Source organism: Lathyrus oleraceus, chromosome 4 (assembly GCF_024323335.1).
Source record: "Lathyrus oleraceus cultivar Zhongwan6 chromosome 4, CAAS_Psat_ZW6_1.0, whole genome shotgun sequence".
Classification (NCBI taxonomy): Eukaryota; Viridiplantae; Streptophyta; class Magnoliopsida; order Fabales; family Fabaceae; genus Lathyrus; species Lathyrus oleraceus.
Genome location: NC_066582.1, coordinates 442,827,937 through 442,848,295, shown reverse-complemented (window position 1 = coordinate 442,848,295; position 20,359 = coordinate 442,827,937). Strand labels below are relative to the sequence as shown.

At 36.0% G+C, this 20,359-nt stretch overlaps 1 non-coding gene across 1 annotated transcript; it reads left to right on the top strand.

Moving 5' to 3' along the window:
* The first annotated feature begins 14,025 nt into the window (after window positions 1-14,025).
* LOC127077915 (small nucleolar RNA R71) lies at window positions 14,026-14,132 on the top strand. The gene has a single exon (XR_007787677.1). It is a non-coding gene; the product is annotated as a small nucleolar RNA R71 (small nucleolar RNA).
* Window positions 14,133-20,359: the final 6,227 nt, after the last annotated feature.

Below are 20,359 nucleotides of genomic sequence, written 5' to 3'. Positions count from 1 at the left end.
TTCTGATTAGAAAAATGCAACAAATCAAAGAAGAAAAACCAATAAATAACTTCATAACATAAGATTAAACATGCTTCACAAATTTCTCAAAAACATACTCCTCAAAATCAAAGTGTAGCGGTAAATTCATAATCATCAAGCTATGGATAATCTAGACATCAAATAACAAGAGTCGCCACCGCGCTTTTAATATTTCCAAGGGAAAAGGAAAAAAGTACGAACAAAACCCAAAAGTAAGAAGTTTTCAAATCAAAACTAATAAAAAGTCAGAGATTATAAGTAAGGGGGTTGGTTACACAAAGGGAAGGTGTTGAGTATGATTATTTACATATATGAGAATATGGACGATAGATAAAGAAATTACCTAATTAATTACTAAGCATGAAATTAATTTGATTAAAAAAAATTTATAAAAAAAATTCTTTAAAAGGTAAACAAATAATTAAAAAAACTTAATCATTTTAAAATCTAAACACCAAATTAACTACTAAAGAAATGTTGAATAAAATAAGCAAAGCACAAAATGGTATGTGGAGTGTAAATATGAATGAAGAGGGGGTATTAACAACATACTTCAATTGGGCCCAAACCCAATAAAAACTCTAGATAACAAAAAGGAAAGAAAATAATAAAATTAAAATAAATGAATAAATATATAGAATAATAAAATAAATAAATATGGAAAATGGGAGGGGCGAGACCCTTGCTGATATTATTCCCTTGTTTCTACTCCTTTTTTTTCAAAATAAAACATTAGCCAATAATAGGCCGACACATGGTGTAAGACCCCAATTTTGACCCTAAGATCCCTCATGCAATTTCATCATAAGCATTAGCATTGGGATCATACCTTGACATCCTTCTTACCCCTCTTTCATTGGGTTTGTTTTGGGAGAAATCACCAAGCACTATGTGATTGTATAATACTTGTATATTATCATTTTACTAACCAAAATATCAAAAAAAAATGTTTTTTGCATTTGCCTAACTCTTTTGTAGGTAGGGCATGATATTCATTGATCTATCAAGTTCATATATAGGGTTTGAGACCCTCATGACAAAGAGCATAACCATGAATTGATCCAAGAATGGTTATGAGCATCATATATAAGTTCCATTAATTCCTACATGTTATGTTGATCAAGTGTTCTTCAAGAGTTTGGAGGTGATTTGCCTTGGAAACCCTAGTTTGACTGGGTATCTTGAGTAACTTCTCCAACAAGCTATCTCACCAATTGATCAAATTTCTCAAGGGATACTTCAAAATTCATCATCTTATGCATATATGATCTACCATGAACCAAGAAAGTCCAAGGAATTGAACGTTAGCAAGTTGGTTGATGGTGGTTGGCTGGATGAATTCATCTAACCAAAACTGGGTCTTCCTAGACCCTATCTCATACACTTTTCACCATATGAAAATAATTCCAAGAGAAACGTTACTCTAAATAATATTCCAAACAACTTTCATGTTGATGCCTAGAGCTAGTTTTGCTTGGAAAATCATTTTCTATATTGAAACATTATAGGTCATTTTGTCTAAACCCTAATTTGAAAGTCAACTTCCCAAGGCCATAACTTGCTCAATTTTTATGAGATGAAATATTTCCAAGTTTCAAAATCAAATTCAAGATGTCTACTTTAACTTTTATGTTTAAAGTGAAAGCAAATTCAACTTTTATGAGCATGTGATATGAGGATACATTATAGGTCATTTTTTACCTATACCATTGAACAAGTGATTTTTCCAAACTTCAAAAATGCATAAATCAGTCATTATAAATCCAAATGACATGAAATTGGTTACCATTTTGAAGTTATCTGGAAGATCTACAACTTTAATGAAGACACTTTTCTCATTTGAAGCTCACATAAAAAGTTAAGTAAGGTGGAATATTGAGATATATGGCTTGACACTTAGAAAAAATTTCAACATGTTGAAATTTCCAAACTTCCACCTCAAAATTCTCTATGTTCCAAGCTCTAAATGAAAAAGTGTTTAACATCAAGCTTGTTCCCCTTGATCCAAGCTTTCCAAAGAACCCAAGTTCATGCATTTTGGACAAATATTGCTAGATCTGTGCATGGCTTTAATAGGGCTGCATCATTGGAAAGAATCAAATGTACAAACTTCATTTCAACTTGCCTTGCCATTCAAGCTTCATTCAGACTTCAAGTTGAATCATTTTAGACCTTAATGCATTGCATCATGGGCTTGTACATGCCCATGCACTCGTGCCATCCACATTGCCAATTTTGGACAGATTTTGAAGTGTGCAAATATCATTCACTTTGGCTATAAATAGAAGGCTTATGAGCTCATTTGAATCACACTTTGCGCGTCAGCTTTGCCCCCCATTGAAACCATCTCATTCTAAAGGAAAACCTGAGAAATTTCAATTTAAAATTTGAGTTTGAATCTCAACTGTTGGAGATTCAAGAACTCCAGGATCCACAACCTTGCAACCTCTCCAATCACTTCCTATTAGCTTCTCAAGTGTGATAAGATCGTGTTTGAAGCAAGCAACACCAAGAACTACATAGCATTGAAGGTAATTTTCAGAAAACTTCATCTCTTCGATTCTCACTCAATTCTACTCAATTCTCTTGGATCTTTGGTTGTCTGAAGTCCTACCAATATAGGCAAGAAGATTGAGTTGTTTATAGGTCAAATCGAAGCAACTCAGTTGACACATCTCAAAGTTCAACTCCTCATATCTTTCTATATATGTGGAGTTAGTTAAAATTGAGGTCAGATTCATGCTCTACGCCATTTTTTCTTTCAGATCATGTCCTCCTTTTTTATTTTGGTGATGGTTAAGGGTGGACCAGTCCGATGAGGTCCACCGGAGAAGAAGACCGGAGCTACAGCTCTGGCCGTGTGTTGGCACGTCTCAAACCGTAGGATCCTTGCAAAACATTTTAATCTCGTATGTTGGTTTTAAATACCATCCCTGCAGCGTATTGACTAGTGTCCATTGTGGAACTGATCGCGACTTTATGAGTCGAATTTGGGGTACAAACTGCAAGTGCACAGTTCTATCGCGTAGTTTTAAAAGATATCGATCCCACAGGGACTTATGAACCGATATACCGTTTTCTAAGGTTACTTCGTAAATCTAAGGCGAATAATACTTTGATTGTTTGGGGGAAAAGTTAAAACTAAAATAAGATCTAAATTAAATATTAATTAAGCGGATATCGGTATGTAGTTCGTCGTAATTAGGGAATCAATTCTTCGTTGGTTTCTTGGTTTTAAAACAAATCCTTTCGGTAGACACTATTGATTAAAAGTCTTATCTCAAACTCTCGCTCTGTTGAATAAACTATGATTTTATATTAACGTAGCTGTCACTTATTAGTTAAGTCCAAAAACCACTTTTTGAAAACAATAGAATCCGTAGAAACTCTTTTTAAGAAAACACTAATCGTTTAAACACCCTTATCTCAAACTCTCGCTCTATTGACTTAGGTTATATAATTAAATTCAAATGCTTAACTCTCGTCCTCACATTCAACCTTTAAAAATACTTTTTGAAAAAGATTAGAATTTAATTAACTCTAAAAATTGCTCTCGCCCTGATCTAGAATTAATGTCCAATTAACACTGTCCAGTCAAAAACTCAAACTCTCGTTCTATTGCTTTTAACTTCTTTATGTCTTTTACTTTCGTACAAAAACCTTGTTATTAAACCTGTAAATTGAGACCGTGAAAAGAGTGATTTTAATTTTAAACTTAATTAAACCAACTTGGTTTTGATTCCTTCATTCCACTTACTCTACATACCGATACCTAAATAAATTAGCCAGACATGCTAAACAGATCTAAATAATTATCATGCATAAACAAAATCATCTCAGGCAAATAATATAAATAAACAGTAAAACAGGGCATATATAAATTCAAACAATAATTAAAGAACCTGAGAAATTAAATAGCAGTCTTGAACACTCCACCACAGACCGGTTGGATTTGTTCTTGAATTCTTTAATCAAACAGAAAAATAAAAGCGAAGGAATAAAAAACTAGATTCTAACGTAAGGTTAGATCCGGTGAAAGGTACACAATAGTTTCCGGTGTAGAAACTATTGTGCGAAAAATTAATTAATTGCTGGAAGCTTAACTGGAAAAGAAAATAAAAATAAAAGCTGAAATTAAAAACAAAAACAGTAAAGGAAATAATGGTATGCTTGCACGGCTGGAAGAAGAAAATTGAACGAAGGGAAGAGGAACCGACGAAGAAGCAAAACGTCCCGAGGGTTTGCCAAAAACAATTATTTATATTGGTCTCTTCTCGTAACTGCTTCCAAAGGTCTTCCACGTAAAAAGGGTCTTCACGTGCCAAATGGTCAGGCGTACAAATAGGCCTCAACGTCTCTGAAGCCAAAAATATAGGAGACTGGTGTGACATCCGTCACACCATGTGTTACGCTCGTAACACAAGTGGGTAAAGCGTGACGCTCGTCACAGCCTATGTGACGCTCGTCACAGGTGCAGCGCCTGTGCTTTTTGGGCTGGGCTTTGGCTTTTTGATATTTGCTTCTTTTCATTCCTTTTTTCACCTCCTTTTCTTCCTTTTTCACTTGTGCTTCAAATAAACTACCTGGGATAAATAGAAAGAAAATACCGAGTAATATCGCGTAAAATGAAATAAATTGAAGTAAATAATAATATAATTTAATTAAATTAAGTCCTAGAATGTGATATTATTTCATGTTATCAAACTCCCCCATACTTAGATCTTTGCTTGTCCTCAAGCAAAATACAGTATAGAACTTGTTTTTAAGATTTTAGCCAGATGAAATTTCAAAACACACATCAATTCGTACTAGGTTGCATGTAAACCTTGTTTAGAAGTAACTTGAGTTCAATCTTGACATCAACAACCACCGTCACAACCTCAGATAACCCCACCTTATGCAAACCAGTTCGAGTAATGCCATTATAGCTATCCTAGTTCCTTTACTCTTATTTCACCCGTTTTCATTCTAGCGAAATCACATTAAGCCCTTTATCTTTTCGCGCACATAGTGGAGTAACCGGTTAGTGATTCTGATCCCCTTTTTGCTAGAAGTTCTGGTACATAAGTCGGATAACTTCGTTATTCAGTCCATTGCAAATTGCGGGGGATCGGACCGTAGTCCGCCCTACCAAGTTCAGTACCAGATACCTGCTGAACCAACTCATAATGGATCTTTCATATTATGCTTTTGTATGATCTGCAACCTTTAGATTAAATGATCTGGTAAGGATCACCTAACTTAATTAGTGCATTTCCTGATATATATATTTTTTTATGTTACTTTGGGAATCATTCACTTATATTCATCGGCTCTCCACGTAGTTTGCTATTAAGATGGTGCTGACTTCTTGTATAAACTACTCGGGGTTACTATAAAGTTAAAAATCCAGGGACTTGTATAACAGCTGCCTTTCTGATCTAACATGTTGAGGTTTGTTTAGAGTGTCGGGGCGGTAATAGTTTTAGTCTTAATTTGTCTCAAGTTTGATAAAATAAGCAACCTTTATACTTACTAAGTGTGTTGAATATTTGTTATGGCTCGTGGAAATTTTGAGGGAATGGATAATAGGAATTTTTCACACTTGGGACTTAACTTAAAATAAATCTATATTATAAGAAATATTTTTTTTTATATATAAGGGAAATAACAATGAAAAGAAAGATACATACTTGAAAAAGAAAAAGGAGGATAGAAAGAACACGGTTCCCCCCCCCCCCCCCCCATACTTAAATGAAACATTGTCCTCAATGTTTCAAAGAAAACAAAAGATAAGTAAAAAAGAGAGAGGAAAAAGAAACTAAAGTTAATGCTGCCTGCCGCCTCTTGTTCTTGGACCTGGTGATCGTTGATGTACTTCTAAGTTGTCAAACCTGCTAAGCAAATCAGTGAACCGCTGGTCGGTTATGGCATTCCTCTCTTCCTGTTGTTGTTGCATTTGGCGCATCATTTGCATCATTTCGAGATTCTGTGCTTGCATACCATCAATAGCATCCATGATGTCGTCGTTGGTTGCAGGCCTTCTTCGTCGACGACGTCGTGAGGATGGGCCAGCTGCATTATCGGAAGGGTTGAGCGGGACTGATTGTTGTGCAGGAGCATGATCACCGTGCTCCATTTCTTCGAACTCGTCTGTAGACGGGTTTGCATGTGAAGGCTCGGTAGCTTCGGGAGCATTCAGATCATAGAGGTGGCGGTTGGGGTTGGTGACATCTGTTAGGGAAATGTTGGGTAGAACAACGCTTGGGACTGCCTGGTTATTCACCATAAGGTAATATTTTCCGTCTACTCGGTTCTTAATTAGGCGGCTAAACCGACAGTAGCTTATATCCATAAATAGGGGAGGTAAAGATTCTAAAGTTTGGAGTCGGTCCCCTAGGTTTAAGCCAAGTGCTATGGTGGTGATTAATCCACCAATTACAAAAGGTTGACGGCCTCTATCACATAAGGTGCGGATATGATGAAATAGGAAGGAGGCGGCGTTTACCTTAGTATTCGGTTCGAAGACGCATTCGAGGAAGAATAACTCCTTTGCGTTGACCTTGCTGTTGTTTGGTCTTCCAAAAACTGTGTTTTGCAGGATGCGGATAAAGTACCGGATAGTTGGGTTATGTATATGGGAAACAAGGAGCTCTTCCCAGTTGTTGGCATCTACACCGGATATTTTCCTAAAGAGGTCGAAAGCGGCAACTGTGTTCCAGTTTGAGTTTGGAGGGATTCTGGGGTAGACTTGACCTTCTATGGGGAACTGTAGCATGGTGCTCAATTGGTTTTGGGATAGGGAGTATTCGGTGTTGAACATACGGAAGGTTGCGGTACCGATTAAGAATTCGTCTTCACCGGTGGGAGTGTTGTAAGAATAGGAACTTAAAAATTCTAAGGTTAGGGATGGGTAGGTAGGTTGATTATGCGTGCATAGGAAGGTTAAATCAGCAAGACGGAGCATCCATTCTATACCTTGAAGTAATCTAATTCTTGTAAACAAGTTAAATCAGGATACCTGGTAGAGGTGACACCTCGTTGTTGGAAACGCTCGAACTGCTCCCTTTGATAATTATCATCTTCGGATCGGAAGATGATATTTCCGAAATTTTGATTTCCCGCCATACTGATGAATGAGTTGGAAGAAGTAATTAGGAAAGAAAAGAAAATATATTTGATTGTATAGAATAGTTGTGATGTAGGAAGAAAGGTATGGTGGGTATTTATAGGAAAAATTTTGAAGTTGGAAAGGGATTGGTTGAAAAGTAAATAAATGTGGGTAAATGTGAATAAATGGGGAAGGTAAAAAGGTGAAGAGGTGTAACGGTCGTCTCCAACGGCTTTGTAACGTTCACCTAGTCAGAAGGGTGTTACGCTCGTTACAGGGGCATGACGGGCGTCACAAGCACTTGGCGTGACGTCCGTGATAGATTGTGTGACGCTCGTCACACAGTTATATTGGCATGGTTTCTGCTTGCGTTCTTCATAATGATTTTGGTAATTTATTTTTTTTGTTTTTTTTGTTTTGTTTCAGATTATTTTATTCTGCTATTTAAATTTCCCCTGCATGCTATTCTACTTTGTATAATAGTGCATAAATATATTTTTTCTTTAATAAGTTATGTAGGCAGCAACAGTAGAGAGCATTTTTGATAGATATTGCATAATTCATAATAAAGTAAAATAAATCAATAGCTTCATAAAATAATCATAATGTAACATTGGAAAGAAAAAAACAAAAATGCGAAAGAGAAACAAATACGAACATAATTTGAAATAACATTAATGAATAATCTAACTAAAAACTAAATAACTAAGAAAAACGACTTCTATCCATCTGCATGATCTCTGGCCGGAGGAGCAAAGGAGTTAACACGGTATAGCAACTCGTGAAACTGATTTGTCATACTGTTCATGTATCCCAGGAATTCGTGTCTCATGTTAGCGAACTCTTCTCTGAGGGCGTCTTGTTCTGACATCAAAGCTTCAATGGCAGTGTTATAATCAGTTCCGGGCATATGATGTCTAAGGTCGGGTATTGCCGATTCTTCGGTCTGAACAGGTTGAGGAGGAGGATCAATATCATAGTAACCAGATGGTGGCTGAGGGTCAGATTCAGCATAAGGAATCTGATCATCACAAATCTCATAGTCCTGGATGAATTCAGTGGATCTAGCAGGAGAGGGGGTTTCGTTCAGATTGTAGAGCCAGTTATTGCGGTTATGAACACTAGTCCTAGGACTAGGCATGGTGAATAGGCAAAGAACATGGTTATTAATTATAAGCTCAAACTCTTCAGATCCTAGGTTTGCTATAAACATAGTGTTGAAGAGGAAGGGTATACTCATAATAGTAATGCCACAAAAAGGGTTTAAGTCAAGCATAGGCTGACGTAATCCGATAGCATTACCAATCATGGTTATCAAACCGCCTATTCGAATTGGTGCTCGTTCATCTTGGATAAGGTGGTCAAAGTTTGCCAACATAAAAGTGGCACCGTTTACTGGACGGTTCTGGGAAGCACAAAATATGATGAAGAGTTCATCACGTGAAACTGAGGTACTATTTGGCTTCTTCCCAAATAAGGTGTGGGTCGGGATCTTATGGAAATAACGAAAGGCCGGGTTATGTATGTTTCTAGAGAGAAACTCATGTTCCTCGGGATCGTCATTTCCAGTCAAGTTACCCCAAAAGTGTTCAAGTTCTCTATATTCAAAAAGTTCTTCTTGGCTCACTGTGAATGTGTCAAAGGAGGTAGGGAAACCTAAAAGGTTGGTAAAATCTTGAATGTTAAATTGATACTCCATGTTAAACATTCTGAACTGGATGAAACCTCTGCTTATTCCTTTTCCATGGCTGGGTAGATAGATCACAGAACTAAGGAATTCTAGAGTCAGTCTCCGGTAAGTGACAAATTGTCTTCGAATAGGAGTGGTTTCCCACCCTATTTGACTCAGCAAATACAGGACACTTTCTCTTAGTCCAAGGGCAGTCATTGCCCAGTCATCAGCATACAGACTATGTAGCATCTCTCTCGTGGCTAGTTCCTCAGACTTTTGTTTTTGAGCTTGCCCTCTGAATTTGATACCCATACGATCAATTTGTCCCATCAGGTTAGTGTTAGCTAGAGAAAAGAAAAACAAGAGTTTTAGTCAGGATTTGGCCAAATGCCGAAAGAAGAAGAGAAAAGTTTTTAATAAATAAAAATAAATTAAGAATGAATACTAAACAAAATTTAAAAGAATAATTAAGGAGAAAATAAAAAAAATATAAATATTTGTGGGTTGTCTCCCACTAAGCGCTTTGTTTAATGTCGCAAGCTCGACATAAAAACTATCAAATATAATTTATAAGTTCTGGAGGCATTTCGTCTAAGTGCAAGACTTGCGAATCTTCATTGTTTTCTGCATAGTGATAATGTTTTAGACGTTGCCCGTTTACGGTAAATGGTTCCATAGATTTGCTTTTAATTTCTACTGCTCCACTGGGAAAAACATTGGTGATTTGAAAAGGACCTGACCATCTAGATCGTAGTTTTCCCGGGAATAACTTTAGCCTAGAGTTAAATAAAAGGATTGTATCGCCTTGTTTGAAGATTTTCCTTGATATGCGCTTATCATGCCATTGTTTTGTTCTTTCTTTGTAGATTCTGGCATTTTCGTAAGCGTCTCTTCTGAGTTCCTCTAATTCGCTTATATCAAGGATTCTCTTTTCGCCGGCGGCCTTATAGTTTAAATTTAAATTTTTAATAGCCCAATAGGCTTTATGTTCTAATTCTACCGGGAGGTGACAGGATTTTCCATAAATGAGCTTAAATGGGGTTGTCCCTATGGGAGTTTTATAAGCAGTTCGGTAAGCCCATAAAGCTTCTGGTAATTTCAATGACCAGTCTTTCCTTGAAGTGGCGACTGTTTTCTCTAGTATCTGTTTGATTTCTTTGTTAGACACTTCCACTTGCCCACTGGTTTGAGGGTCGTAAGGTGTCGCTACTCTATGTCTTACGCCATACTTAAGCAGTAGTTTTTCGAGTATCTTGGATATGAAATGCGATCCACCATCACTGACTACTATTCTTGGGACACCAAACCTTGGAAATATTATATTCTTAAAGAGTCTAGTTACTACTCGTGTGTCGTTTGTTGGAGAAGCTATAGCTTCAATCCATTTTGATACGTAGTCAACTGCCACGAGTATGTATTTGTTACCGAAAGAGGATGGAAAAGGTCCCATGAAGTCTATTCCCCACACGTCGAAAATCTCTACTTCCAAAACACCCTTTTGTGGTATCTCGTCACGTCTAGATATGTTTCCTGTGCGTTGACATCTGTCACATTTCTTAATAGCTGCATGCACATCCTTCCATATATTTGGCCAATAGAAACCGACTTGTAGGATTTTAGAGCAGGTCTTGGATGTACTTGCATGTCCACCATAAGGAGCGGAGTGACAGTGTTGGATTATATTTTCTACCTCTTCTTCGGGTATACACCGAAGGAAAATACCATCGGGGCCTCTTTTAAAAAGTAAGGGGTCATCCCAGTAATAATGTTTTATGTCATAGAAGAATCGTTTCTTCTGCTGGTAGGATAAGGTAGGTGGAACTATTCCGGCAGCTAAATAATTGACGAGGTCAGCGTACCACGGTGTAACAGATATAGCTAAGGTGGTTTCTACCTGTTTATCAGCGTTATTTTCTTCCAAAGTAGCTATAAGCTTATCGTACGAGAAATCATCGTTAATTGATGTTCTTTCTGGTTCAAGGTTCTCAAGTCTAGAGAGGTGATCTGCTACTACGTTTTCAGTTCCTTTCTTGTCTTTGATTTCCAAATCGAACTCTTGTAGCAACAGGATCCACCTTAGGAGTCTAGGTTTAGCATCCTTTTTTGTTAAGAGGTATTTGATAGCAGCGTGGTCAGTGTAGATGATTATTTTGGCTCCGACCAAGTAAGAACGAAATTTATCTAGTGCAAACACTACTGCTAGGAGTTCTTTCTCGGTTGTGGCGTAATTCATTTGTGCTTCATCTAGAGTTCTACTTGCGTAATATATAACGTGAAGCTTTTTATCTTTTCGTTGTCCTAAAACAGCACCTACAGCGTAATCACTGGCATCACACATTATTTCGAATGGTTCGTTCCAATCTGGTGTCTGCATTATGGGCGCGGAGATCAATGCTTGTTTAAGCGTTTGAAATGCTTCTAAACAGTTATTGTCGAATATGAATTCAGCATCCTTCATCAATAGCCCGGTTAAAGGTTTAGTTATTTTAGAGAAGTCTTTAATGAATCGTCGATAAAAACCGGCATGTCCTAAGAAGCTTCGTACTTCTCTCACAGTTTTCGGGGGTTAAAGGTTTTCGATTACCTCTATTTTGGCTTTGTCTACTTCAATTCCTCTGTTCGAGATGATGTGTCCTAAAACAATTCCTTCTTGTACCATAAATTGGCATTTTTCCAAATTAAGTACTAGGTTTACTTTTACACATCGCTCTAGAACTCTTTCTAGGTTTTCAAGGCATTCTTCAAAGCTTTGTCCGCATACGGAAAAGTCATCCATAAATACTTCCATGATGTTTTCTAGAAAATCAGCGAATATTGCCATCATGCACCTTTGGAAGGTTGCAGGAGCATTACACAAGCCAAACGACATTCGTCTATAAGCGAAGGTACCAAAAGGACACGTGAACGTTGTCTTTTCTTGGTCATCAGGGTGAATCGGTATTTGAAAGAAACCTGAGTAACCGTCTAGATAGCAGAAATGAGAATGTTTTGCTAATCGTTCTAACATCTGGTCAATGAATGGTAAAGGGAAATGATCTTTTCGGGTTGCTTTGTTTAGTTTCCTATAGTCAATGCACATTCTCCATCCCGATTCGATTCGTTTGGTTATAGTTTCTCCTTTTTCATTTTCAATGACTGTTATGCCTCCTTTCTTTGGTACTACGTGTACAGGACTAACCCATTTGCTGTCAGATATAGGATATATGATACCTGCCTCTAATAACTTGGTTATTTCCTTATTCACTACCTCACTCAGGATCGGGTTTAGTCTCCTCTGGTGTTCCCTAGAAGTTTTACAGTCTTCTTCTAGCATGATGCGGTGCATACAAATAGAGGGACTTATTCCTTTAAGATCGGTGATGTTGTATCCTAGTGCGGTTGGATATTTTCTTAAGATATGCAGGAGTTTTTCTGTTTCGAGTCTTCCTAGGTCAGCATTAACTATCACTGGTCGTTCAAGTTCTAAGTCTAGGAATTCATATCTCAGATTTTTGGGAAGTGTTTTCAGGTCTAGGGTTGGTTTCTTAAGGCATTGCGTAGGGTCCGGTGTTATTGCTAAACATTGGTTAAGTTTGTCTTTTACAAGATAGTCGGATGATTTGCCTTTTTCTAACTCTGTTTCTTTTATGCATTCATCGATGATATCCATGAAGTAACATGTATCTTCTATTGCAGGTGCTTTCAAAAATTGGGAAAGAATGAACTCAATTTTCTCTTCTCCTACTTCGAAAGTGAGTCGTCCTCGTTTTACGTCTATGATTGCACCGGCAGTTGCTAAGAACGGTCTTCCTAGTATAATGGGTGTAACTTCATCTTCTCTAATGTCCATAATTATAAAATCAGTTAGAATGTAGAATTGACCTATGCGCACTGGAACGTTTTCAAGAATTCCTACAGGATATCTAACGGAATGATCTGCTAGTTGCACAGACATTTTAGTTGGTCTTAATTCTCCCATTTCAAGTCTCTTGCATATGGATAAAGGCATAACACTAATATCGGCTCCTAAATCGCATAAAGCTTTGTCAATGACAAATTTTCCTATGTGACAGGGTATAGAGAAACTATCTGGGTCTTTAAGTTTAGGAGGCATATTCTGGATTATAGTGCTACATTCAGCGGTGAGTGTAACGGTTTCGCTATCTTCAAGTTTCCTTTTATTAGAAAGAATTTATTTTAAGAACTTGGCATATGAGGGCATCTGCGTAATAGCTTCTGTAAACGGAATTGTGACGTTTAATTGTTTTAGTAGGTCAACAAATTTTTTGAATTGGCCCGCATCTTTGGTTTTAATAAGCCTTTGAGGGTAAGGGATAGGTGGTTTATAAGGTGGTGGAGGTACATAAGGTTCCTTCTTTTCTACGGTTTCCTTATTGCTCTCTTCCTTTTCCTTAGGTTCACTTTCCTCCTCAGTTGACTTTTTTGAGTTTTGGTTTTCTATCCTTGGGTCAGACGGTCCTTCCACTTCCGTTCCACTTCTCAGTATAATTGCATGAGCGTGGCTTCTTGGGTTAGTTTGGGGTTGGCCAGGAAATGTACCAGTTGGGGCAGCAGTAGGCGCTTGTTGTTGAGCTACTTGTGATATTTGCGTTTCCAGCATTTTGTTATGGGTAGCCAGGGCATCTACTTTACTTGCTAGTTGTTTAATTTGTTCGCCAGTGTGTACATTCTGGTTTAAGAAATCTTTATTGGTTTGCTGTTGAGAAGCTATAAAGTTTTCCATCATGATTTCCAAATTGGATTTCCTAGGGGCGTTATTGTTAGGTGTAGATGGGATCGGCTTTTGATATCCCGGAGGTATAGCTGGGGCTTGATTTGGAGATTGTCCAGGTGCGTATAAAGCATTATTACTCTTATATGAAAAATTGGGATGATTCTTCCAATTTGACAATCTGCAGGAGTGTGACCTTGGATTCCACAGACTTCGCAATTCTGAGTTATGGCTACCACGGTGGCTGGAGGTGATACATTTAAACTTTCAATTTTCTGGACCAGAGCATCCACTTTTGCATTAACATGATCAAGGTTACTTATCTTGTACATGCCAGTTTTCGTCTGAGGTTTTTCCACCATTGTTCGTTCGCTTCCCCACTGATAGTGGTTTTGAGCCATGCTTTCGATAAGTTGGTAAGCATCAGCATAAGGTTTGTTCATTAGTGCACCACCTGCGGCGGCGTCTATTGTTAACCTCGTGTTGTATAGGAGACCATTATATAAGGTATGAATTACTAACCAGTCTTCTAAACCATGGTGTGGACAAAGTCTCATCATGTCTTTGTATCTTTCCCATGCTTCGAAGAGAGACTCGTTATCTTTCTGTTTAAATCCATTTATCTGGGCTCTTAACATAGCTGTTTTGCTTGGCGGAAAATATCGGGTAAGAAAAACTTTCTTCAACTCGTTCCATGTGGTGACTGAGTTGGAAGGAAGAGATTGAAGCCATCTTCTAGCGCTATCTCTTAACGAGAAAGGAAAAAGACGAAGTCGAATAGCCTCTGAAGTGACACCGTTAGCTTTAACAGTATCAGCGTATTGGACAAATACGGATAAATGAAGGTTTGGATCCTCGGTAGGATTTCCAGAGAATTGGTTCTGTTGCACTGCCTGCAACAGTGATGGTTTAAGTTCAAAGTTGTTTGCTTCGATTGCGGGTGGAGCAATACTCGAATGCGGCTCATCTTGCGATAGAGCGGCGTAATCTCGAAGAGCACGAGCTGGTTCTGCCATCTCGGGTATCTGCGAAGGAAGAAGATTTTTGAGATCAGGAAGTTCGACAGGAGGGAGATTGTTTGCAGCACGATATTCCCAAATTCGTCGTAAGACTCGGAGATATAGTTCGATATCGTTGATTCGTAAGTAGAACGACTCTCCTTGTGAGCGAGTGTGTGGCATACAAATCAACGAAAGAAAGAAAAGAAAAGGAAAATAAGCCTTAGTCTCTACAGCGTAACAGAAGAGTTACGATATCGACTAAATAAAAGTCCCCGACAACGGCGCCAAAAACTTGATCGCGACTTTATGAGTCGAATTTGGGGTACAAACTGCAAGTGCACAGTTCTATCGCGTAATTTTAAAAGATATCGATCCCACAGGGACTTATGAATCGATATACCGTTTTCTAAGGTTACTTCGTAAAGCTAAGGCGGATAATACTTTGATTGTTTGGGGGAAAAGTTAAAACTAAAATAAGATCTAAATTAAATATTAATTAAGCGGATATCGGTATGTAGTTCGTCGTAATTAGGGAATCAATTCTTCGTTGGTTTCTTGGTTTTAAAACAAATCCTTTCGGTAGACACTATTGATTAAAAGTCTTATCTCAAACTCTCGCTCTGTTGAATAAACTGTGATTTTATATTAACGTAGTTGTCACTTATTAGTTAAGTCCAAAAACCACTTTTTGAAAACAATAGAATCCGTAGAAACTCTTTTTAAGAAAACACTAATCGTTTAAACACCCTTATCTCAAACTCTCGCTCTGTTGACTTAGGTTATATAATTAAATTCAAATGCTTAACTCTCGTCCTCACATTCAACCTTTAAAAATACTTTTTGAAAAAGATTAGAATTTAATTAACTCTAAAAATTGCTCTCGCCCTGATCTAGAATTAATGTCCAATTAACACTGTCCAGTCAAAAACTCAAACTCTCGTTCTATTGCTTTTAACTTCTTTATGTCTTTTACTTTCGTACAAAAACCTTGTTATTAAACCTGTAAATTGAGACCGTGAATAGAGTGATTTTAATTTTAAACTTAATTAAACCAACTTGGTTTTGATTCCTTCATTCCGCTTACTCTACATACCGATACCTAAATAAATTAGCCAGACATGCTAAACAGATCTAAATAATTATCATGCATAAACAAAATCATCTCAGGCAAATAATATAAATAAACAGTAAAACAGGGCATATATAAATTCAAACAATAATTAAAGAACCTGAGAAATTAAATAGCAGTCTTGAACACTCCACCACAGGCCGGTTGGATTTGTTCTTGAATTCTTCAATCAAACAGAAAAATAAAAGCGAAGGAATAAAAAATTTGATTCTAACGTAAGGTTAGATCCGGTGAAAGGTACACAATAGTTTCCGGTGTAGAAACTATTGTGCGAAAAATTAATTAATTGCTGGAAGCTTAACTGGAAAAGAAAATAAAAATAAAAGCTGAAATTAAAAACAAAAACAGTAAAGGAAATAATGGTACGCTTGCACGGCTGGAAGAAGAAAATTGAACGAAGGGAAGAGGAACCGGCGAAGAAGCAAAACGTCCCGAGGGTTTGCCAAAAACAACTATTTATATTGGTCTCTTCTCGTAACTGCTTCCAAAGGTCTTCCGCGTAAAAAGGGTCTTCACGTGCCAAATGGTCAGGCGTACAAATAGGCCTCAACGTCTCTGAAGCCAAAAATATAGGAGACTGGTGTGACATCCGTCACACCATGTGTTACGCTCGTAACACAAGTGGGTAAAGCGTGACGCTCGTCACAGCCTATGTGACGCTCGTCACAGGTGCAGCGCCTGTGCTTTTTGGGCTGGGCTTTGCCTTTTGATATTTGCTTCTTTTCATTCCTTTTTTCACCTCCTTTTCTTCCTTTTTCACTTGTGCTTCAAATAAACTACCTGGGATAAATAGAAAGAAAATACCGAGTAATATCGCGTAAAATGAAATAAACTGAAGTAAATAATAATATAATTTAATTAAATTAAGTCCTAGAATGTGATATTATTTCATGTTATCAGGAACGCACGTTGAGGACCACTTGATATGCCACCTCAATTAATGAGGGAGATCAAGTGGTCCACGTTTTTTGCTATTTTCTGATTTTCATTTTAATCCTTTTATTTTCATTAATTCATATTAATTTTAATATTGATCCAAAAAATATGAGAGTTTCACCAAAAAAATTCAAATAATTTCCTCTTTCATATTTTGAATTAAAATTATTTTTTGGGTCATTATTAATATTTTTCATGATTTAATTGATTTTGTATTTATTTTTAATTGTTTAAAAATACTTTTAAGTCTTTAAAAATTCTAAAAAAAAACTCTCCAATGTCCTTTGACCTTGTTTGACCTATGATAAATCTCATGGCCATTTCTTTGGTGTTTTGATGAGGTTTTAGGAATTTGACAAACCATATTTAATTTAAATGTATTATTTTAGTCTCTTTAAATTTAAATAAATGTCAATTAATTGTGTTGACAAATTGTGATGATTTGTTTGAGTTTGACTCTTGTTGTTGGGTCTTGGTCAAGGTTGATTTGAATTTGTCAAGTTAATATCATTGGATTTAGGAGATTGATGGAATGTACATTCCATCTCCCAAAATGATATCTCAAAATCCTAAGGCTAGTTGATGGAAAAATCAACATAAGTATGGATGAGATTAGGCCACCTCTTTTTGCATATTCTTTTTGTGTGTGGTATATTTCATGAGCATAGTCCATTATACTATGTCTCTAACATGCATTAACACCAAAATTCTATTGTCCGGCCTCAAATAGTTGTGACTTCTACATAAGTCCAGTTACGATTGCTTAACATAGCGCTAAATTTTGTGACACAAAAGGCATAGCATTCTAGTTAGTGACTTTGCCTTTTTTCCTTCCTTTGGAGGATGTCTTGGCTCAAGGATCCATGCTTATGATAAGTGGGTTGAGTGTTCTCCAAAGAATGACTTAAAAAATAAAAAGCAAAAGAAAAACAATACTAACTTCTAACTCATAACTAAATTTTAATTTCAAGTCATTTACTTTAATGTCATTTAATTTTAGTTTTTATTCATTTGCCATTATTCATACCATTCTAATTGTTTATGTTAATGCAATTTTCACTTTGTCCACTTGGACCTTATTGTGTGATATATTCCATTTTGTGTATACTTTGTTTGTTTGTGTGATCTTTGACCATTAATGTACATAATAACAACAAAAATCCTATAAAAAAATTGTGTGGACTGTTGACTTGATCTTGGACAAATGGACTTAGAATTTAGGCAACATTCATATGCTAAAGGACTTGATCAATGCCAACTTTCTGTGAAACCAAGTGCTTGCAATTTGAAACTTCATTTGATACATCTTTAAAGATCCCTTTGAGTTCATTTGCAACATGATCATTGTGAAGCTGTTATTTTGAACCTGTGACTTGTGAATTCATCTATTACATGGGCTATCTTAAGGAAGATCATGGAGTGGCTAAGCTTGGATGTGGCTATCTTTATTTGATGCCTTGCTCTTCAAGATTGATATAATTGTGCATTTGTGTGTTGCTTGATTCTAAATGTCCAAGGGAATTTGGGTTTCTATTGACATTCTTGTCTATTGGATTGCTACCCATTGGTCAGATCTTTTCAACCCTTAACTTTTAATTTTTGTGCATAGGATTAGTCTCTTCATCTTCTCCCCATTTCTTAAATTTCAAAATATCTCCCTCCTTTTAAAATTTTCTTTATTTGAACTTATTTTGTTCTAAACTTTGACCACTTTGCAAAAAGATAGAAACTTTGGCCTTATGTCATTGCATTTTCAAACTTATTTTCTTAATCAAACTTGTAAATGAACTTAATTATACTTGACCTAAACTTTCAAAAGCCAAAAAAGAACTAACTCATTCAAACCATTTTTAGACCTTTGTGTCTTTCAAACTTAATTTTTGTTAAAAGCAATGCATCCACTTTGAAGTTTGTATCACGAACTACGAGGTTTTGATCCCTCATTTTTATGTTGGTACGTAGGCACAAGTCCGAAGGTCTTGTCAAACACAAAAATATAATTAATGAATTCTTTTCTCATCCCCCCATTCTATTTGTTTGTAAACATCATTTTGTACCAAATACATATGCACACAAAAAGGGCTCCCTAGGAGTACCTAGGACACTTTGGGTGCTAACACCTTCCCTCTGTGTACCAACCCCCTTACCTGTAATCTCTGACATTTTATTAGTTTTGATTTGAAAACTTCTTACTTTTGGGTTTTTTTTCATATTTTTTCCCTTTTTCCTTGGAAACAATAAAAGCACGATGGCGATTCTGGTTGTTATCAGCATGCATCTTTTTAAATTCCAATTGTAGTTGGTATCCTGTTTTCAAAGCCAATTGTCATTGACATCTAAAGTTTAGTTATCACTGACATCATTTTCTAAGTTTGGTTGTTACCATCTTTACTTTCGAAATCCAATTATTATTGGTAAATTTTAAAGTCCAATCATTATTGACATTTTAAAATACATTAAAATATGATGAATCTATACTTTACGCATCGGTTATTTGTTGGCTGAAATGAAAATTTTGTAATAAAATATATTGTTTATAATAGTGTGCCTTGATACTGAACTGGGAAAAATAGCATGCAGTAGGGAGAACTTCCTAAGATCATTCAATCTTATCAGAGGTAAGGTAGACAAATATAGGGAAGGATTAGTCTAGGTGACTTCTTGTTTGCGTATTTAGAACAAAAGAAATGTAATTATGTTTAAAGATGACACATGAGATGTGGGTCAGGTAGTCTTTAATATCAAACTATGTTGGCTTGTAATAGATTCCAAATATAAATTTAAATGATTTTTTTATGAATGGTGCAAGCATCCAAAGGACTATCTCAAAGTGTCACAATCATTGTAAATGAGGTAATCCATAGGTAAGAGGGTTAAAGTATTCCTAGTACTCCCTGTGAATATACAATTTGCTTATAAAAAAAAATTATCTTCTTTCAAAAGCAATTTTCATAAAAACTACAATTCTTATTCTCTTTAATTCTCTTTATTTACCTCTTTAATTTTCATCAATTGCTTCTTTCTTTTTTATTTATATGTATTTAATTATGTCAACTTTGATAATTATACATTTAAAATCAATTTTGATAAAAAAAACCATCCAAACAATATTAATTGACAACCGTCACTTCTATATTAGTGTATCCAAACATAAATTTATTCATTTAAAATCAATTTTATGCTCACCGTCAATCCAAACAATAATTCAATATATGACAGAATAATTACTAAGAATTCTTGTTTGTGCACTAAAGTGGAGCTAGCTAGTTTCTAGCTATTTTGATCAAATAAAGAACCATAGTTTCGTTTTTCTCTTGTGTTCTACTTTCATCTTCACCATTTATTGTTTTTATAAGCTAAAAATCAATATTAAAAGAGAGTATAAAGGGAACTCTAACCCTTACAAACAGACACCGACAAATGACGTTCTATATAGACAAAGAAAATCAGCAGAAAATCAATAGCAAAGGCATATAGATTCCAATTTTACGTAATGCAATGTAAAGTCTGAACTCTAATAGTGGGAACTCAGTGATTCCTTAAGTTTTAAGTTTAGTTATTATTTTTTTAACTATTGGAGCATGTTGAAGTGGTAATATTGGTTGTTTAAATTTAATATTTGAATGACAAAACTACCCTTCAACAAAGCAATCTAAAAAGTGGAGAATTTAATATTAAATATTATTATTTTTATATCAAATTCAACTGAAAAGTGATTATTAAAATATAGTATAAATAAAATAATATGAATTGATGTGGTCAAATATATGTTTCTTATTTACAATTATTATTGTTGGAG